Source organism: Balaenoptera borealis (assembly GCF_965194805.1).
Source record: "Balaenoptera borealis genome assembly, chromosome: X".
Taxonomy (NCBI): Eukaryota; Metazoa; Chordata; class Mammalia; order Artiodactyla; family Balaenopteridae; genus Balaenoptera; species Balaenoptera borealis.
Window position 1 is genome coordinate 110,289,419 of NC_138881.1, and position 24,320 is coordinate 110,313,738.

General features: G+C 38.8%; 1 protein-coding gene across 1 annotated transcript in view; it reads right to left on the reverse strand.

The window, feature by feature from the left end:
• The window catches only part of IGSF1 (immunoglobulin superfamily member 1), a 453,756-nt gene extending 450,011 nt beyond the window's left edge, over window positions 1-3,745 (reverse strand). Inside the window, exon 1 of the mRNA XM_082377825.1 lies at window positions 336-3,745. The gene's annotated coding sequence lies outside the window, so the exon portion shown is untranslated. The remainder of the gene's footprint in view (window positions 1-335) is intronic.
• Between the last annotated feature and the right edge of the window lie 20,575 nt (window positions 3,746-24,320).

Consider the following 24,320-nt stretch of genomic DNA (forward strand, 5'->3'; position numbering starts at 1 on the left):
ATTTCAAGAAATTACAACAGTTATACCTACTGGCAAAGCATTCAGTTTTGAGAAATTATAAAGTAGAAAACAATTGGTACCTCAATCAGAAGAAATAACCACTTTTAAAACATCTTTGCCATGCATTTTTCTCTCTTCACTTTGCACATATATGTACTTTTAAAAAACAATGTTCAAATTCCCTTCTACCCTGAGCATTAAAACAAGTTTTCCTACTTTGCAGCTTGAATGCTTTTTAAAACATCATTAACTATTCTTTGGAGTTCTGACATGTTTTAAATCTTTGCCACCTGTTTTCGCATTTCTAGAAACAATCATGCTTCTTTACAGTGTACCTGCTACAACAGCCATGTATGAAGAAGTGAAGTGAGGTCACAGGTAATGCCACCTCCTGCAGACAAGGACTTTTAAAACGTGGGTTCATCTTCAATCCTCTCCCCTTGTTTCTGCTTCCCATCTGTTTGTGCGAGATCTGCTCTCATAGCAGAAGTGGTAACCCTTCTTGGCTTGGCTGGGTGGTTCCACTTTTCTTCAGGCTCTCTCAGCTCCAATTTGGGTGCACCTGAGACCTCCAGCAACACACTTTGTCCTGCTATAAGCCCCCAGGAATTGTCCTGTCCTCTGTGCTCTGACTCTGCTACCACAAAGGGCCCAGGTCCCAGAGCAAGGGATCACCACGTGCTCTGAGGCGCAGGGAGAAAGAAATATACCCACAGGCTTAGCATTTTGTTAGCGGCTTCCTCTGGTCCCGCCCACCCCGGGAGAATACCAAGACCCCACCCCACGACTTCCTGTGCCTGGACTTCCTGGCATCTGCTGGCTGTCCTGCCTCCCCAAAGGCCAGCCCCGACACCTGAACCCCACCTTAGCTCCTGGTTGGCTTCTGGAGCAGACACCAAGCTCTGGCTGGGGGCCCGGCCCTTCAGCCTCCTCACCTTCTAGAAGGGTCCTTTCCAAAGTAAAAGTCCTTTCAGAGGGGAAACCTTGGGACTTCTACCAGTGACTTCCTCACGATGGCAGTATTGCTCCAGAAATTCTACCTAACACTGCCCCCATGCCCTCTTCTCCCGCCCGTCGGGTGTGAAAAAAATGTGACCAAGAGACACAGGCGGGAAGAAATATGGCTGCCTTGCTTCTTGCCCAGTTTGAAGAAACCTGCTCACACTATTGTGATTTTGCTTTCGGTTTACATCTGCAATCAAACTGAGGCCTAAACCTACACTCTCCTCAGGCAACTTTTCGGTTCAAGAGCTCAATTTCCACTTACCTAGTCTTTGCAGTTCTACTTTTTCTTCACTCAGCATTATACCTCAAGTGTTTTGTTACCAAATTGTCTTGGGATATCAAGAGGCGAACCTCCGGGATCCAGGCCTAAGGGGGAAAAGAAAATGTTTGCACCTAAGGGCTTGGAGAAGAGCAAATCTAGGCACTAGTACTTGTGGTTCTTGACCTGGCTCATTTCCCAGGTTCCCTGGGAGTCCTCCTCCATTTACTGGCCTGGCACTAGTCCTTGGGTGTATTTAGGGAGAGGCAGCTATTTGTCTGGAAGCCTAAGATAAGTGTTAGATAGTTCTCAAGACTTCATATTATACAGTGCCCATGTGAAATGATACACATACTCAAATATGTACAAATTCCAGTCAGAGGGGACAGACATGGTTTAGCCTCATGGTTTCATCATTTAACATTGGAACACAGGCACATTCCTACATCATTATAGGGCCTTCAGTGGCTTCCTGCAATTTTAATGTGTATGTGTGTTTCACTGATTATATCTTAGGGATCAGTCATATAGCATTTTCTCATACGTAAATACGACATGGTGCTTGCAAAGGATTCAGAAAATAAATGCGTGCTGATCAAGAGTAAAGCACTGTCATAAACAGTACTTGTTAGTACCTCTGATAAAAACATTTGGATTATGTTTTTAACATGCCCATACAAACTGTTTCCATACACTCATGCACTCATTTCAATATACACATACATACATGTATATTTAGCTTCATACAAAACAAGTTTACATTAAAATGAGATTTATTTGTACGTCATGGTTTGGATCATATTTTCATGAAAAATTTGCAAGACCTGATTTTTAGTAAATAAAACATTGGCAAAGAGCTTCTTGATCACTACATTCAGCAAAAATATTAGGATCCTAACGAAGAAATGTTCAGTTCAGGGACTTCCCTGGTGGTGCAGTTGTTAAGAATCCGCCTGTCAATGCAGGGGACACGGGTTCGAGCCCTGGTCCGGGAAGATCCCACATGTCACAGAGCAACTAAGCCCGTGTGCCACAACTACTGAGCCTGCACTCTAGAGCCCGTGATCCACAACTACAGAGCCTGCATGCCACAACTACTGAAGCCTGCGCACCTAGAGCCCATGCTCCACAACAAGAGAAGCCACCGCAATGAGAAGCACTGCAACGAAGAGTAGCCCCCTCTCGCCGCAACTAGAGAAAGCCCACGCACAGCAACGAAGACGCAGTGCAGCCAAAAATAAATAAATAAATAAATAAATTTATTTAAAAAAAAGAGAAATGTTCAGTTCATAAGACACTTACTTTACCGAAATTTAATGCCTATGATGTCACCCCTCAGCCATCATTACTTGAAGAGCTACGTTTTCTGGTCTTTATTATGCTAACATGATATATATATAGTCTTAAAACTAATATTGAATGACAACTATACATGTATGCCTCAGAAAATATAGGGTTTTCCCCCTTCTCAAAAACTTAACCTATATTTTTATCTAAAATTTAACCTTAACATTTTATTATTAGAAAATATAAGAACAGATTACATTACTGTATAAATAAAGTCTGTGTCTACATCACTCTAATATTGTGATCCAGGTGTGTATTCTATCAGAGTCAAGGTGAAAGCATTCATATTTTTTTATAGTCATCAATAATATTTCATCAATGTTTATTTGTTTACTTATTAAAAATTAAGTCTTGCAAATTTTTTATGATAATGACAAACTGTCCAGGAAACAGAAGTGAAAAGATGGTCCAAATGATGACACATGAATGAATCCCATTTTTTTTTTTTTGGCCACACCACGCGACATGTGGGATCTTAGTTCCCCAACCAGGGATCTAACCCATACCCCCTGCAGTGGAAGTGTGGAGCCCCAACCAGTGGACCGCCAGGGAAGCCCCAATAAATCCATTTTAATATAAACTTATTATTGTGTATGAAGCTAAATATCAATATATATTTGTGTGTATGTATATGTATATATATATATATATATATATATATACATATACATATACATACACAAACTCCACACATGCATATATGGACGCAGAGGTGAAGTTTAATTGCATTCTTATTGTAATAATCACTATGATTAAAATATATAATATATAATTTTTACACATGTGTAGACATATAGATGGTTATATATGATGTACAAATATGTATGTTTATTTCTCTTTGAACATAATTGGATGCATACTGAAGGTAGTTCTGACAAAATCATCATCTTATACAATTTCCATATTCTCATACACATATACATATTTGCAGAACTTGGAATTTCTTTATTCTCCTGTAGGAAGAGCCTTATCATCCAAGAGATTTACAAAAGAAATACCTGCTATAGGCAAACTGTTCAAATTTTGAGAAGTCATAAGGCCGAAAGTAATGGAAGTTCAATCCCGACAAGAATAAAGACTTTTAAAATGTCATTCTCACCTCTTACACAATATACTAATAACTTCTAAAAAATAAAATTAAAGTTCCTTCAGACCTCTGGTGTTCAAATATGTTTTCTGCTTTTACTGAGGCTACAGTACTTTCCAAACTTCATTAAATATTCTTTGAAATACTGGTTATTTTTTAAAGAGTAGCCCCTTTCGTTTGGAATTTCTCAAAATTAGACATGCTTCTTAACAATAAGTCCAGGTACAACAGCCAATTAATAAAGAAGTGCAAGGAAGTCACAAGCAATGCCACCTCAAACAGACAAGGACTTATAAAATACGGTTGTCTCTTCAATCCTCCTGTTGTGTATGTTCATATTCCTTAGGCCTCCTGAGGTCAACACAGCAAGTTGTCACCAATAATTTTTTCTGCACATATTTGTTCTGGATTTGCTATTGAATTACAGTATAGTACAAACATTGTGAAAACTCTTGCAGAATACACACATCTCTGAAAGACATATGGAAATACTTCATCCCAAATCAACCTATCCCAAGGGAACCACTATGGACAGCTTAATGGGTACATGTGTTCGAATGTTGTAAACAAGATGTACAACCATTCATTCATGAGAGCTGATATTATTTAACTAAATAAATATAGCCTACTGCTCATCAATAAACTCCCCTATTTGCTCACACAGTGCTTGAAACACACAAACTTGCAACCACAGATGAACACATCATTATTTATTTTCTTCAATTGTATCCTGGTTATACTGTAGGTGGAGTTTTTTGTCATTGTTTCTTCACTCAGCATTGGCTAAATGGATACTCATACATTTCCTTTACTCTTGGTCAAATTCTAATGATAATATATGCATCTGGCAAAGAAATGATAAATCAATCAATTATAAAACAAGAAAGAGGATACTCTCACTGGCATAAACTCAATTGATATTTCAATCTATCGCATTCTGTCCTTTCTTCTATATGCATTGTATTTGTGTGCGTGCGTATGTGTTTCTGTGCTTCTGGACAGGGGTTTTGGGCTATAAATTTTAACTGACATCATCTATATATGGGATTTCCTTGTGGTTAGGAATTTTTCCTTTTTCCATGCTTTTCTCTTTTATCTTTTATAGCAAGGTCACTTCAAATGTCATTAAATATACCTAAGGACACTGGATTTTATGTTAAGTAATAATTAGCCAAAAGTTTTTGTTTCCACGACCATTAAAGGTAGGATATTTAACCTTTCCAGCATGTACATAGAACTATGTCTATTTCTATAGAAAAAAATAGCATCTTACGGTAACTGATCCTTTATAACTTGCAGCTTCATTAAATTTATAATAGGACCATTTTTGTTTTGTTTTCTGTGAATTTCAAAAGTAACCTTTGTTTGTTTTCAAAAGTTCAATCCTTAAGACAGGCATAATTAAAACACGTAGGCTCTACCTTGTATTCTTTTTCCCCCCAGCTTTTTTGCGATATAATCGACATATAATCTACCTTGTGTTCTTGAGAGGTAGATCCTATTAGTAGTTTGCTTTGAAGCCTTCCAGATACTTTGCTTTGTGCACATTCACTCTTTTTTTTTAAACATCTTTATTGGAGTATACTTGCTTTACAATGGTGTGTTAGTTTCTGCTTTATAACAAAGTGAATCAGTTATACATATACATATGTTCCCATATCTCTTCCCTCTTGAATCTCCCTCCCTCCCACCCTCCCTATCCCACCCCTCTAGGTGGTCACAAAGCACAGAGCTGATCTCCCTGTGCTATGCGGTTGCTTCCCACTAGCTATCTATTTTACGTTTGGTAGTGTATATATGTCCATGCCACTCTCTCACTTTGTCACATCTTACCCTTCCCCCTCCCCATATCCTCAAGTCCATTCTCTAGTAGGTCTGTGTCTTTATTCCCTTCTTGCCACTAGGTTCTTCATGACCTTTTTGGGCAGAAGACCTAAATAGACATTTCTCCAAAGAAGATATACAGATTGCCAACAAACACATGAAAGAATGCTCAACATCATTAATCATTAGAGAAATGCAAATCAAAACTACAATGAGATATCATCTCACACCGGTCGGAATGGCCATCATCAAAAAATCTAGAAACAATAAAAGCTGGAGAGGGTGTGGAGAAAAGGGAACACTCTTGCACTGTTGGTGGGAATGTAAATTGATACAGCCACTATGGAGAACAGTATGGAGGTTCCTTAAAAAACTAAAAATAGAACCACCATACGACCCAGCAATCCCACTACTGGGCATATACCCTGAGAAAACCATAATTCAAAAACAGTCATGTACCAAAATGTTCATTGCAGCTCTATTTACAATAGCCGGGACATGGAAGCAACCTAAATGTCCATCATTGGATGAATGGATAAAGAAGATGTGGCACATATATACAATGGAATATTACTCAGCCATAAAAAGAAACGAAATTGAGTTATTGGTAGTGAGGTGGATGGAGTCAGAGTCAGTCATACAGAGTGAAGTAAGTCAGAAAGAGAAAAACAAATACAGTATGCTAACACATACATATGGAATCTAAGGGGGAAAAAAAAGGTCATATTCACTCTTTAGAATCCAAATGTGTTTATGGTTGTAGGTAATCGTAAAATAGAGAAAACAGTCCTTCATTTTCTGTTTCTTTTTCTTAGTAAACTGAGAGAGTTTGATCTTGAAGGTCAGATAATTTGGTTTCCACTAAATCACTGGTGTGAGATATAGAGATAGGAATTTAGTCTTTATGAAGTCTGAAGAAGATTCCCTTATGTGTTTGTAAGAATATGTGTGTGTATGCAATCTAAAACTTTAGATGCACATAGAAGCATGAAAATGTGACTCATAACCAAAAGAAAAATTACTCAATAGAACCTGGCCTAGATATAACTGAATAAATTGAATGAACAAACAAGGATTATAAAAGAGTTCTTATAAATACATTTAAGGATTTGAAGAAAAATCTGACCATAATAAGAGAGCAAAACAGAAAATTAAATAAACAAATAGAAACTAAAAATCAGAACCAAATGGAAATTCTAAAGCTGAAAAATTATACGAAATGAAAAATTCGTATAACTTTTCAACACTGTGGGGAAAATATCAGTGAATATGAAACATAACAATAATCATCCAATCTTAAGCACAAAGATAAATAAGGCTAAAAAAAAGAAAGACGAAAACAAACTTATGGTTACCAAAGGGGAAATGCAAGGGGGAAAGATAAATTAGGAGTTTGGGATTAACATATACACACTTCTATTTTTTAAAATAATCAACAAAACCTACTGTATAGCACAGGGAACTCTAGTCAATATTCTGTAATAACCTATATGGGAAAAGAAACTGAAAAAGAGTGGATATATGTGTATGTATAACTGAATCACTTTGCTGTACACCTGAAACTAACACAACATTGTAAATCAACTATACTACAATATAAAATAAAAAATTAAGTTAAAAAAAAGATGGAAAGAGTCACAGTGATCTTTGGGATAATATCAAACTAACATTCATGTCCTTTGAGTTCATGAAGGAAAAGAGAGAAATTGCAGGAGTGAAGGGCAGAAAATATTTGCAGAAATAATAGTAAACCATTTATCAGATTAAATAAAAATGATAAATGCTCTGATTGAGGAAGATCAAATAACACAAAGAAAACCAAAATAAGGAAAAACATAATCAAGTTTCTAAATACCACTGATAAAGAGAAAATCAACAGTAGGCTGAATAAAAAGATTGATTACATAGAGGAGAACAGCTATAACAATGACAGATGACATATTAAATTTGATGCAAAGCAGTCAAAGGATTACCATCTATAAATCGCTGTTAGAAAAATCTGTCAATCTATAATTTTCTACCCAGAAAATTTAACCTTCAAAAATTAAGGCAAAAAAAGGCATTTTCAGGCAAACAGAAGCTGATAGAATTGGTTACCAGCAGACCTGCTCTAATATATGTGTTAAAGGAAGTTCTTCAAGCTGAACTTTAATGATAACATATGGAAACTCTGGACTACAAGAAGAGATGAAGATTCTTGGAAATAGTAAATATATGGGCAAATATAAAACAGGCTTTACATTTTCTTAATTTCCTTAAAGGAAATTGACTACATAAAATAAAAATAATAACAATATATTGTGATATTTAAAACATGTAGCAGTAAAATATCTGTAAATAAAACCAGAAGATTTGAGTAGGGAAGTACCCTCTTGTAACTTTATTCCATTATTTTATACCTAAACCAGTATAATATTATTCGAGAGTAGAATATAATAAAAGTTTTATATTTTAAACTCTAGCATTGACCACAAATAGTGGTATATCTAATAAGTCAAGAGAGGGAATAAAAAGGTATTTTAAAAAGCACCCAGATAATTCGAAATATGCCACAAAAGGAGCAAAAAGGAAGAAAGACCAGATTGGACTAATTGAAAAGAGCAAAATGGTAGATGTAAACCCAACCATATGAATATTAAATATAAATGGACTAAACTCCAATTAAAAGGCAGAAATTGACAGTATGGATAAGTAAGGAAAACCCACCCGTATGATGTATAATGTACATTAAATCTGCAGAACATAGACTAAAATTAAGTAGGTGGAAAAGTTATATAAACACGAATCATAACAGAGCTAAAGTAGTTATGGGCATACCTCATTTTATTGCACTTTGCTTTATTGGACTTTACAGATACTGCATTTTTTACAAATTGTAGGTTTATAGCAACCCTGCGTAGTATTTGAATATAATCTGTGCACATTCTCCCATATACCTTAAATCATCTCTAGATTACTAATGTAAATGTAAATTACTAATACAATGTAAATACTATGTAAATAATTGCAACACAATGTCAATGCTATGTAAATAATTGCAACACAATGTCAATGCTATGTAAATAGTTGCTGGCACACAGCAAATGCCAAGTTTTGCTTTTTGGAACTTTCTGGAGTTTTTTATTTTTCAAATATTTTCAATCCATGGTTGATTAAATCTGCAGATGCAGAACCTATGGATAGAGATTGCTAACTGTATAGTCTTTTGTATTTACCCAGATATTCAAATTTTCTGCTGTTCTTTGTTGGCTCCTGAAGATCTGTGTAATCCCCTGGTGTCATTTTTCCTCAGCCTGAAGAATGTCCTATAGCATTTATTTTAGTATATGCCTGCTGGTGACAAATAATATTAGTTTTATTTTTTCTGAAAACATTTCATCTTCATCTGTGAAGGATATTTTCAATGGATACAGAATTCTGGGTTGATTTTTTTTTCCTGTCAGCACTTTCAAGAGAATGTTCCATGTACACTTAACACTAATATAATATTGTAAATCAAATACAATAAAAAAAAATCAAAATAAAGAGCATGTTCCATTGTCTTCTGCTCTCCATGTTTACTGGTGAGAAATTCATAGCTATCTAAATGAGACAAGTGATATATGACAGTAGTAGCATTTCAAGTCTATGGGGAAATGACTGCCTTTCCGATAAGTGGTCTTGGTACTGTTGGGTATCCATGTGTACAAATGAAACTTTACTCCTCCCTCACACTATGTACAAAAATCAATTCCATAGGCCCTTTTCAGGAGTCAGAGAAGGTAAATTCATCATAAATCTGTACTGCTACTATGGAAAGGCCAAGAAATGGTGGAGGGCTTTGATGGATTTGGGAGGTGAGACTGACTCTCTAAACAGGGGTGGAAAACTATGGCTCACAGAATAAATCTGGCCAGTGATCTGTATCTGTAAGGCCTGAAAGCTAAGAAAAGTTCTTACATTTTTAAAGAGTTGTTTTAAAAACTGAAGAATATGCAACAGAGACCATATATGGCCTACAAAGCTTAAATTAGTCACTATCTGATCCTTTGCAGGAAGAGTTTGCTGTCCCCTTCATCTAGGACTAAAGAAATCTTCACCCGCATTATTTCCTAGTTAAAGAAAGAGCATTTTCTAGAAACCTCACTGTGGTCACACGTGTACTTCCTCTTCATGGGGATGGCATTGCTGAAGTAATCATATGATGGTCCAGACTAGTACTTATGTTAGGCCAGGCCCCGGAAGTATATTAGAATGACCTCTAGACATAAATTATAACCTTACCTATGATATGTTCTTACACGAAACCAACAGAAATTATTCCTGAATGAAAGGCAGAGGTCTAGTGAATTGGGGGTAGGAGGTCACTGTTTTTTGAAAATGTCTCAGGCCACTGTCATGCAGAATCAAGGGGGCACCTCGTGGAGTTCTATTTTCTATCTTCAGGTCTTAGATTCTCAAAAGACAGCATGTTGAGAAGAAGGGAAATGAAGGACAATACGAGAGACCATTGGGATCTTGGTTTAGGAACTGTCAAAGAGTCAAAATGAAGCTGAGAACTACAGGATAGTGATTTTTGAGAACTGTTAGGTTCTTTTAAATTTGTTTCTGCAAGTGATAGCCCTGATATTCCCTGAAGGTTTCCCAGCATGGTCAAGAGTCATATCCTTAAAATAAGAATTATCTGGGTACTGGTCATCTGGGGTCCCAGGGAAGGGAAGAGTGGAGAGTGGCTACTGTACCTCTCTCTGCAGCCAGGTTCTAGAAGACACGGGTGAAAAACCACAAAGGGCAGTTTGAAATGGCAGTTACAGGGATGCTAAGATTGGAGGGGAGAGAAACAGAAAGGAGGGGGGAAGAAAGAGGTGAACTTACCTGCACACACACATATACACACACATCCATTAACACCTCTGACTTCATTCTTCCACAGTGATGTGTTCTCTTTTTTTCTGATTCACATTTATGGAGCTAAATTATTATTTTTTCCCCAAAACAGTTGTCCAATTTTATTAATTTTAGACTTTCTTTTTTTTAAATGTATTTTACTGAAGTATAGTTGATTTATAATTGTTGTGTTAATTTCTACTGTACAGCAAAGTGATTCAGGTATACATATATATACATACTTTTTCATATTCTTTTCCATTACGGTTTATCACAGGATACTGAATATAGTTCCCTATGCTATACAGTAGGACCTTGTTGTTTATCCATCCTATATATATAATAGCTTGCATCTGCTAGTCCCAAACTCCCAATCCATTCCTCCCCTGCTCTCCCTCACCCTTGGCAAACACAAGTCTGTTCTCTATGTCTGTGAATCCATTTCTGTTTCATAGATAAGTTCATTTGTGTCATATTTTCGATTTCACATATAAGTGATATCATATGGTATTTGTCTTTTTCTTTCTGACTTACTTCACTTAGTACAATAATCTCCAGTTGAATCCATGTTGCTGCAAATGGCATTATTTCATTCTTTTTCATGGCTGAGTAGTATTCCATTGTATAATATATATGTGCCACATCTTCTTTATCCGTTCATCTGTCGATGGACATTTAGGTTGTTTCCATGACTTGGCTATTGTAAATAGTGCTGCTATGAACATAAGGGTGCATGTATCTTTTTGAATTCTAGTTTTCTCCAGATATATGCCCAGGAGTGGGATTGCAGAATCATATGGCAACTCTATATTTAGTTTTTTGAGGCACCTCCATACTATTTTCCATAGTGGCTGCACTGATTTACATTCCCACCAACAGTGTAGGAGGGTTCCCTTTTCTCCACACCCTCTATGGAGCTAAATTATGTCTACCACTGATCACAGATGCCAACAGAGAACTTTATAGACAGTACCACCTTTGACTACAGTGGCTGAAACCAACCATAAGTGAAACTGTCTACTCATTTGCATTCACTTAACGTTTATAGAGTACCTGCACTGTTTCAGGCCCAGTGTTACAATCTCCTTTTTAGTCTCTGGACTTTAATGCATATTAGTTGGTAATGATACCAGGATTTTTCATAGAATGAGAGATTTCTCTTTCTCACATTTATTTTTATTTTAAAAAACAAATAATATTTCAAGGGAAGAGGGTCAGGGTTAGGGTGAAGGCCTGGATTAAGTGTGTATCAAGGATGATTTCTCAAACTGCTTGGTAATTAAGAATAGCAATTTTTAAGATAAGATATGGTATAGTGTAGAAGATTTAGGTAAAAGTTTATGAGTAAGGATGAAGGTAGGTTGAGGGTTTTTGCCAGTGGGGTGATATTATAAGGAAAAGCTATGAAAGTGTCAGAAAAGGGGACTGGGTTAGGGAAGGAATAACAGTTGGGGAAGACTATTTTGCCTTTTCCTTGCTAATTTTAAAAAGTGACATTTACAGAATGTATAAGATCATGTTTGTTTTGGAGATGTGGTAAGGGTCAGTCATGCTTGTTTCTCACATTACTTAACTTTTAAAACTACAGCAATTTTATTTACAGTAAGAGACCAAGTGGAGGGCTAGAATGAAGTCAGCATCAGGTATACAAGAATAAGCTCCATCTGTTTGTTATATTACTTGGTAATTTTGGAAAGTGGGGAATTTACACAAGACATAGAATAGCATAGTTATCGAGGGTGACAAGATTAGGAAGACTAGTAGCAGATGTGATGTAAGGGTTAGTGATGGATGAGAATTGTGTGTATGGTGAGTACCACAGAGGTTCTTTTTTTTCGGGGGGAATACTTGCTAATATAAAATAGTGGTTTTACTTAAATGGAAGAATTACATGACAGCTGTCGATGGTGTGAATGAGGATCAAAGAATTCTGTTTACAGCATTACTACCTGTACAAAGAGTGATTTTAAATAGGATGATGGTTAGGGATGGATTCAAAATTAAGGATATTTCTTTCTCATGTTACTTGCTAATCACACAATCACAGGGGATAAAGGAGCAGGTATAAGTCAAATAGTTGGCGAGAGTTAAAGATAACTTCAGGGTCAGTGATGGGATGATATCAGGGATGTTTGTTTTGAACATTGCTTGAACACTGAAAAAGAGTGATCTGTAACTGAAAAGGGGCTTGGTAGAAATAAGGATCAAGTGAGTGTCAGTGATGTGTTGAGGGTCATGTGTGTCCATTTTTTACATTAAAAGCTCATAGAACAGCATTTTTATTACTATGATTATTATATGAGTGTTAGGATAGGAGTTAGGCATGGGACGGATCAGAAATTTTGTGAGTGTTGGGGGATGCCTGTTTTCTATATAATTGATAATTGAAAGTGCTGATTTTACATAGGATAAGATATTGGAATGGGGTCACGGATAGAGGTCCAGTCAGCAGTAGACGAAAGGTCAAAGAAAGTGTTAAGATAAGGGATGTACTAAGGATGCATACTTTACATATTACTTCATCAGAAAAACAGAATATAGTACAGATAGGGTGGGGTCAGGGAAGGAGCGATGGGAATAGATGTCTACTTGGCTATGAAGTTAGAGATTTTTACATATAATCAGAGCGTATTCTTTTAGTGATGGAATGAGTATCAGAAATGTTTGTTTGCTATATTATTCAGTAGTACAAAGCACTGATTTTACATAAGGAATGGATCTGGAGTCTACGTTGGAATGAGATTGCAGAATAGATGGAGGGTCAGGGATGGTTTGAAGTCAGGTTCAGAGAGATCTGCCTTGTACGTTTGTTGTTTTAAAAAATAAAATGAACAGTCCAATAGCAATGAACACACCTAGTACCCAGATCTTGGTTTTTAATACCATTCTCCAATAAAAGGAACCTTGGAGAAACGGCCGATTCTAGGACTTAGGCAGGAAATATACAAGACGAACCTGGAGCATCTTATAGTTCCAGAAAGTAAAAAAGTGCTCTCAAAAAATCGCATTGCTGAGGGTTTGTCAAAGGGACATAGGAGCCAACAGAAAGAGCTTCCAATGACCAAAGCTGGAACAATTTCAGGAACAAAATTAAGCAGCATTGGATTATAACCCAAAGTACAAAATAAATACATACATGAGTCCATGCTGATATAAATGAATGATTGAAATAAACAAATAAAGGAAAAGAGACAAGTCTCCCATGCAAAAGAATTCCAAATAATTCAGGTAGATACTCGGCTTTTAAGGAGAGACAGCATAACTCTCTGCTCCTGAAGTGTGGGCTGCTCATAGTGACTTCCTTTCAAAGAGGACAGTATAAGAGAAAAAAAAAGTAGTTTTATAGTGGAGAAACCTGACAAACTCTCTCTCAGCCAGGTGATCAAGGTTAACTTCAACACTAGGTTGTGTGGGACTTCCTAGCAGTCCAGCAGTTGGGACTCCGCGCTTCCACTGCAGGGGGGTCGGGTTTGATCCCTGGTCGGCGAACTAGGATTCTGCATGCCCCGCAGAGCGGTCAAAAAACAAAAAACAAAAACAAAAACAAAAAACACAACACACACACACAAAACACAAAAAACACTAGGTTATATGGACAGTATGTCCCCTTGATATGATCTGATGAAAATGGTACTTTACCTCTGTGATCTTCCACTTCAAAATCTATAACCCCAGTTTAATCACGAAAATAACAACAGACAAACCCCAACATAGAGTCATTATATGAAATACCTGATCAGTATTCCTCAAAACTGTCAAGGTCATCAAAAACAAAGAAACCCTGAGAAACTGTCACAGCTCAGAGGAGCCCAAGGAGACATAATGACTAAATGTAGTATGATTACCTAGATGGTCTCCTGGAACAACAAACAAACAAACAAACAAACAAAGGACATTAGATAAAACCTAAGGAGATCTGAATAGAGTGTGGACTTCAGTGGATAACGATGTATTGGTACTGGTTCCGTAATTGTGACCAATGCACCATGCTAATGTAAGGTGTTAACGACAGGGGGAACTGGGTGCAGGGGACATGGGAATTTTCTGTACAGTCTTTGCAATTTTCTGTAAATATAAACCTATTCTAAAATTTAAAGTTTATTTAAAAATAAATACATGACATCACAAAAGCTGAGGGATTCAGTGGGTAGTGGGTCAGAGTTACGCTGAAGATTATAGGTAGTTTGTATGTCAGGTTTAGGGAGATCCGGTTTACACCTTATTTTGTAATTTGTTTTGAAAAAGTGATTTTACATAGGATGAAAAATGGGAGGGTTTTGGAAACAAAGTAAGGGGCAGATATTTGGTAAATTGAGGATGAGGCATTGGGGAGCTTCATGTATGGCTTGAGATTAGAGAGTCGTGTTAGGAAAACTGTATTGCATATCAATTGGTAATAAAATAGTATTTTTGTTTGTTTGTTTACAAAGGAAGAGGGATGATGTAGGTACCTCAGGTAAAGTCAAGATTTGGGATGGAGTGAGGTAGACGCTGCAGTGAGAAGAAGGTATAGAGAAAAGGCTGAACTTTAGATGTTGGACAGGGGTGTGATGGGGGAGATAAGTATGATGGTTTCTCACGTGACTTGGTAATAATGTAAGAAGTAACACAGTGGTTTAATCTGCTTTTGTGGTAGTCTACGTACAGCCTTTGCAATTAGTCCAAACGTCCTGCTAGCATTTAAGACATTCTGTCTTTTTGTTACACTGTGCAGAAAGTTACCACCCAGGAGACTGGACAGTGTGTGGGCCCAGGGGATGGGCCTTGGAGGCTGTCACATATCAAGGAGGCTTCTCATCCCCACTTATCACACTCATCATCGACACTCTCAAAGCTCTAAACTACGGTATCCAGGGGACAGGTATTATAAAAGGGTTTTAGAGAAGAGTTAAGCAGAGCTGTATCACCGGCTATCATACTGTCATAGTATTCAGGATCTAGGTTAATGTCTTCAGGGTACCCTGTCCCTCACCAACTCCCTCACCAGACCTCCGCCTGAGCCTTGAATCAAGAGTTCATCTGATCACCTAGTGCCACGGTTCTCACCCCTGGCTGCCCCTTCAAATCACACAGGGGGCTTTTTAAAAAACACCAAAGCCTATACTCCATGCTCAGAATTCCAACTCTATTCATTTGGGATGGAACCCTGGCATCAGTTTTTAAAAAAATTACCCAGGTGAGAACCACCAACCTAATGGCTGCTCTTAGCCTCCTGCTTCCAAGTATTGGGGTGGCCAAAAAGTTCGTTCAGGAAAAACCTTAAGGAACTTTTGGCCAACCCAATACTTCCCCAGTTTCATTGACCATTGCCTTCGGGATCTCAGCCGCCTATTCTTGGGGGCTGTTGGAGTCTTCTTCAACTGAAACTGGAGATGACCACTACACACTGGAGACAGGGGACACCCAGTTTTCATCCTGTCTGGATATTCTGGCCAGGTCCTGGTTATCTTTCAAGGCAGCAAACTAAAGCAGGGGAAGGTGCGGAGAGTCGACCGTCAGAGAGGAAAGCAGAGGACAGGAGCCCAGGTGGTCTTCCAGGTGTCAGCACTGAGTCAGAGGGAGAAGGAACCCACAGACCAGCCACGGGAACTCTGAGACCTCTGCAGGGTTCTCTGCTGTTTGTGGCTCCTGCACGTGTTGGGAGCGCTGCTGTGTGTGCCCTGAACGTGTCCCTGCCTGATCCGGAGCGAAGCCCTTGAAGCAGGCTGCTGCGTGGGCCGGGCATCTGAGGCCCTGGCGGGGAGGCGCTCGGCTGGCTGTGGCCCCTCCGCAGCCACGCTTCCAGGGGAAAAGGGCACCCAAAGGGTGGAGTAGGAGGCCCCTGTCAGGGAGGGCCTGCCCCTGTCCTCTGGACACCAAGAGGGCTTGAACGTCACCAAGAAGGTCCCATGGGTGTAGTTCGGCCCCCAGCGTCGTGCCTTTGTGAGCAGAGAGCACAGGGCTGGGCCCCACCCGCGGCCTCTCTGCCCACAGGGCTCTGACACAGGGGGAGGGTCCCCCAGCCCGCAGCCAGCCGTTCTGGGGCGCCACTTCCTGACCCTCCAGCTGTGGTTCTTGTGTGCATCACACAACCCTCTGCGGACCTGGTGGCAGCTGTCGGGAAATGCCCCAGAATTGCTTTTACATGTGATTCAAGGGGGTTTATGTTCACAGAACCTCCCCGCCCTTCCTCTGAACTCCCAGGTTCAGAACCCCTGCTCTCCCAGCTTGCAGTTAGTTTCCCAGCCGCAGGGTCTGCGTTGGGTGTCGTTCGCCACAGTGGCCGCTAGATGCCGACAGAGACCGGGCTGGACGCCTCACGTCTCTTCCAGGGCTGAGGGCAGCTTTTCACAGGTCAAGTCTGTCCTCATCCCATGGGTGGAATTAGGACCCGGGACCAACCGGCACACCATATCTTCCCCTCACCTCTCACGCACATGTCTGAGTGAATGAAGGCTGTAAACCACTTCCTGCTCCACCCGGGACCCTCCTCTCTTTAGAATTCTCTCCCTTCCGTGATCACACAGTGTGAATGACTGTTTTCACCAATAAAATCAGACGGGATAGATGCTGCGAATGTAGCTGTCTCTGACTGTCCCTGTGTTCCCCAGACCTACTGCCTCCCTCCCGCACGTGGTAGAAGACAGGGGTCCGGGTTCTCTCTTGACCTCACCATAACCCAGCCAGCAACTAGGAGTACTGTGGGCTGGGCTAAGGACATGGGCCACATCTTAGTAGCTGTGTGACTTTGAGCTAGTTACTTAACCTCTCTGTGCCTACGTGTCCTCATATATACCATGAGGACCGTAATCGTACCTACCTCATGGAGTTATTATGGAAATGAAATGAATCTGTATTTCTCAAACACTTATGACAATACCTGGCATATATGTTAGTTATTTTAATTTGTCATGTTGGACTCTCACAGTAAGGCCACAGAAATTCTCTCTCTCTCTCTCTCTCTCTCTCTCTCTCTTTGGCATTTCCCATTTAGAGCTCCTGGTTTTTGTCTTTGGGATTTGTCCCTGGTTTCATAAACTGTGTCTGGTGGTTGCTAAGTGATTTTTGGGCCTAGTTGTCTACAAAGCCCTGGTGTTGGTGTCGCTGCTGCTATGTTCTGGGTTGAGACAGGCCTGACAGCAAATTACTCGAGTCCCAGTGTTCTCTGGGAACATATGAGAGAAAGTAGAAACTCCCTCCACCCACGGATAGAAAGCCATCCCCTCTGGCGTAAATATTTGACCCTGGGAGCACAGCTTTAGGGCCCATGCATCAAATGCTGCTCCTGGGACCCTAGCCAAGCTTCCGCCCAGCAGGGGCTGTGCCCTGCCTACTCAAGTGCATAGTTCTGTTTGACCAAGAACTTGCACAGCTCAAAGGTTTCCTCATTCAACTACTTTTCTACTCCCAAATTTAGGAAGGTCTTAAATGCTCTGTATGTTAACTATGCTGAGTTGTTCACTGCTCTGGTTGAACCTTAGCTAAGAAAACTGGAAACGAAGACAGTCTCATATAGGCAGAATTAGTTATCTTCCTCCAAAAGCCAACCTGCAGGCCCATTGGAGAGGTCACTAGAAGTTGTCAACTGTATTGCATAATCAACCACATATGTTCATACCATGACCCCTTTGCTAATAAATTAGGTATAAAGTCACGAAACAGAACCAGGTGTTCCTAATGAACGTATCTCAAGAGTAATTTCAGTAAATAGAAGAACAAGGCCGGGCACCAAGAAGATTCTTTCAGAGACAAGACGGGCCACACAGTACATGAGCAGGTTGGGCACTTTCACTAGCATCTCCATCTCTGCCAATGTCTGAGGCCACCTTCCCAGACTCCATGGCACACTTCCAGGTTTTTGTTAAGATTCGCTAGGTTATTCCTACCAACTGTCCCTCTGAAAACAGCTTTCAAAAACCTGCATAAAATATAAACAATATCTTCTTATATGAAAAGCTTTGAAGTGAGTAAGGCATTACATGGAAAAAAATAAAGGGAAAATGGAGACCTAGAGGGACAAATGAGGACTAGAGGCCACTTTTACCATGTGAATATTTTCCAAATCAGAAAATTGTTCTCATAAACTCTTAGGACAAGAGGAACACAAACCAAAGGTCAAGATGTAGACAAAGAAGGGAGTCTAACATCATACCTTCCTTCAATAAGCTGACACACAAAAAGGCTCCACCCCCAGGGTGTAGAATGTGACCCTGCCCTCAAACAGAATTTCATCACAGGTTCTACTTGCCTGATATATAGGGAATCCCAAGCCTTAAAATTTAAGGTTGTCTTCAACTGAGAGAAGCCCCAATAATTGGCAGAGGCAAATGGAAATCTTTCTGGAGGAATGTGACCTCATCCTAGCCTAAAGTTATTGCTACAGATAATTGTTAAAGTATGATGACCAAAATAACCAAGCACATAAACAAACAAGGCACCATGGGCAAGAACAAGCAGAAAGACAGACAAAAATGAGACACACAAAATTTCGATGAATGTAATGATCAGACACAGACCATAAAACAACTATGCTTACAATGTTTAAAGATACAAAAAAAGGAAGTGCCACTTCTGGTCAGTATAGAATAATGGAGACTACTCTCATGCGTGAACAACCAAAAACTACAAAGAAATGAAACAACTATTATCAAGACACTGGACATCAGGTTACAATGGATAGTGACTCTTAAAGATGGACAACATGACAATGTATTCCCCACAATTGTCCCAGCTTACTGCCTTGTTTCCAGGTCTCAGCAGCAGAGCCTGGTGGACTCCCTGAGCTGAGGAGGTGGGAAGAAGTGTTGGGAAAAACGAAGTGGCTCAAGGTTGCTAGACAGAGTACCAGGGAGGGGTTAGCACAGAGAGAAAACTTAGGATATCTTCAGGGATACATAGGTGTGGGGTGTGAAACGACCCAAACCTGGGGAAAGAACTGTCCAAAAGGGCTGGAGGAAACAATAACCAGCAGTCATACAAGGCTGAGAATGGAACCTATTCCTTATCTGCCAGACTTAAAAATATCCAAATTCAAGAGCATTGAGTAGAGTAAGAAAGTGCTTGCCTCAGTAGTGGAGAATAGCTACTCCTGCACTAAACATGGTTCTGGTGCCACCTAACAAATCCAAATAATCAAACTGTTTCCAAGTAACTAAACTGCATCCTAGTAGAAAGGCACCAAATATTTTTAGAAATACAGAAATAACCAGTATCCAACAAGGTAAAAGTCACAGTGTCTGGCGTGCAGCACAACATTACAGGCATGCAAAGAATCAGGTAAATACAACCCATCATGAGGGAGAAACCAACTGAAATTGACCTGAATCTGACAGAGATGTTAATATTGGCAGAAAAGGAAATTAAAACATATTATAACTGTATATCTATGTTCAAAAGGGTAAAAAGAGACATGGAAGATATAAAAAGAGTCCAAATCAAAATTTTATAGATTAAACTACAATATTTAAAATGAAAACTATACTGGATAAGATTAACATCACCTTAGCCATGGCAAGAGATTAGTGAACTTGAAAACATAGCACTTGAAACTATGTATCTATCCATGTATCTATGTAACTGTTTACCTTCTATCAAACCATGAGTTCATACTAATACCTCCAATTCCAATCTAACAAAACATGATTCTATTTAGTATTCCCCTTTTCATATTTGTAACTACCTTTTCTGACAGTGAGAAACCTGGCCTCCATTATTCACTATGTTTTTTGTTTTTTTGTTTTTTTGGTTTTTGTTTTTTGCTTAATACTAGAATTCAGAGAAAGTAGTTTCAGAATTGATAACACATAACTATAAAAAAACAAACTTACGTGAGATACCTACATGAAATTCACTTTTGAAGTAGCTATAGATAGACAGGTAGATAGAATGATAGAATGACAAATAGATATAGAAAGACATATAGGTGTGTCTATATGTATATACATATAAATATTTACATATACATACACATATTTCCTAGCTCTGCCCATGGAGAGAGCCTAGAAATGTGACACCACACTAGGAATGAGCACACTTACCATTCAAATCTTATTTTGGAAATACCATTCTCTACCACAAGGAATCAAGTTTTTTGAAGAACTGGCTAATCCCAGGGCTGAGACTGGGAAAGTACATTATGGCCTTTGAATACCATGTTGTCAAGAAAAGAAGAAAGTGGTCAAAGAATGGTGTGTACATGTCAAAAGGACAGAGAAGCTGGCTTAAAGTGTGTACTAATGGCCAAATCAGGGACAATCGGAGCATCAATATAAACAATGGCAATAATAGTTTATAACCCATTGAGTAAAAAAGAATCCATTATACTGGGATTTCCCTGGTGGTACAGTGGTTAAGAATCCGCCTGCCAATGCAGGGGACACGGATTCGAGCCATGGTCCGGGAAGATACCACATACCGCGGAGCAACTAAAGCCCGTTCGTCACAGCTACTGAAGCCCGTGCGCCTAGAGCCCATGCTCTGTAACGAGAAGCCACTGTAGTGAGAAGCCCGCGCACTGCAATGAAGAGCAGCCCCCGCTCGGCACAACTAGAGAAAGTCTGCGCGCAACAAAGAAGACCCAACACAGCCAAAAAATAAATAAATAAATAAATAAAATTTGAAAAATAAATAAAGAATCCATTATACTGAAATAAATAAATGTGGAAAAAAGGAAGAACTCTTCCTTACAATGGAATATGAACTAATAAGTGTAGAAGAAATAATGGAATTAGAAAATCACCGTTTGGCAGCCATCATAATAATTGATTCAGGCAAGAATCAACAATGAGTGTTGATTGAATCAACAATTCAACAATGAGTGAATCAACTAAAATGAGTGTTAAACATTTGGTGTATAACCAATTAATACATAGTCTCTCCCAGAAGATATTTATTATTTACAAAGAGGAATATTATAACTTCATAGTGGAGAAAACTGGGAGACACCACCTTAATGAAATGATCAAAATTATCATAGTTAACAGCATCAGTAATGGGAAATTGACATTTTTTGCTTCTTGATATGATGCACTGAGAAACACACACCAGTTCTGTGATATTTCTGCCAAAAAGGCATAACCAGAATCTACTCATGAGGAAACATCAGACAAACCCAAACTGAGGGACATTCTGCAAAATAACTGCTGTGCACTCCTCAAAAATGTCAAGGTTATGAAAGACAAAGAAAAACTGATGAATTGCTCCAGATTAAAGGAGATTAAGTAAAGAGACATGACAATTGAATGCAACTCATGATTCAAATTTTCTTCTCTAGAAAGGACATTATTGAGATAAGTGGTAAAATCTGAATAAGGTCTGTAGATAAGCTGTGTTAATGTTAATTTCTTGGTTTTTGTAATTGTGCTATGGTTTTTAAAGAGACTGACCTTGCTTCTAAGAAACATAAAGTGAAGCATTGTGTCTGCAACTTATTCTTAGTGGTTCAGAAAAAAAATTACACAGACATATACATACATAAATACAGAGAGAGAGAGAGAATAAAGCAACTGTAATAAAATAACCTATTGGTAATCTTGCTGATAAGTATAAGGGAATTCTTTGTACTATACTTAGAACTTTTCTGTAGGTCTGAAATTATGTTTAAAAGGTTTTAAAAAATCTATCATGCTTAACAAAATGAGAATGCTATATTAAAACTATTAGGTAGAACTTTTATAAAAAACAAGATATTTACAAAGTATCTCCCTATGAAGTATGTATCATCTACCAAGGGGAAAATAGTAGTAAACTCTGACATACATCACCATTACCAAGTATTAGATGTTAACATCATTAATATTGGAACAAAACAATACCATGTGCCTTCTGATATTGGTATAATGCAATGAGAAGGAAATAAAATAACTTCTGTGGTACTTCTGACAAAAAAAAAAAAAAGGAAAGGGTAACCTGAATCTAATTATGAGGCAACATCACATGAACCCAAATTGAGAGAACTTTCTGAAAAATAACTGACCGATATTCTTCAAACAATTGAGTCATAATAGAGGAAGACTGGAACTATTTCAGATTAAAGAAGGATAAAGAGACATGACAATTAAATGCAATGCATGATCCTGGACAATAAATTGGAAAGTCTAGGTGAAAGGGTACATGATAATTTTTTCTCTTATTCTTGCAAAATTTTGGGGTGAAATAATTAAAAGTTTTAAAAAATGAATCTGATGGCACTGCTTCTTTTTCTATGCTCTGAAGTTGTTTAAGTTGTATTGGACTAAGATTATATTTAAAAGTTTTGTAGAATTCTCCAATGAAGACTTCATAATCTGGTGCCATTTATTGGAGGGAGGGAGATCCCTATCTAAATTTATTTAATTTTCTTTTGCAACTGGCCTACTAGACTTTCTGTCTCTACTGGAGTCAAGTTAGCAAGTTGGATTATAATAAAAATTATCCCAATTTTCAAATTTATTTACACAGAGTTGTATAAAATAGTTTCTCTTTTCTGGCTTAAAACAATATATATTTATTTCTCATGATTTTGTGGGCTGGTTGCGTGATCCTTCTGGTTCAGCCTACCTCAGATGATTCTGAAGTCAATTGGCAATGGGGCTGAATGATCTTGGATCATTTACATACTTAGTGATTGGCAGGCTGTTGACCGAAGCATCTCAGTGCTCCACACGGCATGTTCAGTAAATTATTCCAGGCTCATTCCCAGAAGATGGACTCACATCTCACTTTGAATGCATCACATTTGTTAAATCATCACTAACCACAGCAAGCCACCCGGTCAAGCCTCAATTTAAGGAGTGGGGTAACAGGCTCTACCTCTTGAAGGGGAGAGTGGCAAAGTCACTTTGCTAAAAGACACGCATTTAGGAACAGGAGTAATTTGCAGTCATTTTGCAACCTAGCACACCTTGTCTGGTTGAGTATCGAGAGCCTTTTCTAAAGTGGATATATGCTGGTGGGCATGTACATGAGACATACATATCTTACAGTCTGTGCTCACTTTGAGAAGTCCATCTATATATCTCTTCTCCACACTTCCTAGGCACCGGTCTGCCAACGTTGCCCTTACCAAGTCCCTAACCTGTTGGTCAAGCTATCAACTACTGTTCATGAATAGATACATATATTTGAGGCCATGCCTCCTTCCAGTGGACACTTGGAGTCCTGACCAGTAGTACTATTTCACTACTTTTTTCCTGGGCTGACCCTGAGTGAGGGTGCAATGCGCCGTCCATCCGCTTCTGGCTGATTCCAACAGTTGACGCAGATCTATATGTAAACCAGTTCTATTCTTTTCTTTCCCTGTTAACTGGCCATAGGAAACGCTATGGGGGCTGAGGGAAAAGCAGTGAAGCATGAACAATGGAAGCTGGGGCCATCTGCTTCCTAATGCCTTCCATACTTACTCAGCTCTGTCCTTATATACGAGTTTCATTTTACAGTGGAATACTGCTTTATATATGCAATTTTAAGATTTGATGGATTAACAGCACACACTTCATGACAGGAAATTCAGGTTAAATCGTTATTTGGTATTCCACAATACAACGTTCAGTCTCTACTAGGGCATAGTAGCAAGCCAGGAGTTGCTTTTCTAATAAGAGAGTTGTTGACAAAGAAGGGCCTTACTCAAAAACTCTAGGCATCTGTGCAGTGATGCTACACGGAGCATTTCTCCCTGCCACAGACACTGCAGCAATTCTAAGACTCTTAGGTCTGCTGAATCATAACAACCAAGCAGCAGGGTAGTTTTTTATCACAGCTTCGCTCTGCTACAGAGCCTTTGCTTCCTTCTGGCACCACTCACAAATGGCAATATTATAGATTTCCCGGTAAATGGATTGGAGCAGCACACCTAAATGTGCTGCCTGTTCTCTACAAAATCCAAAGAAGCCTATGAGGTATTGTGCTCTTTTCCTGGTTGTGAAAAAGAGTGCAAAGGTGTGACAACTTCTTTCGGGCCACTGGACCCCTAATAAC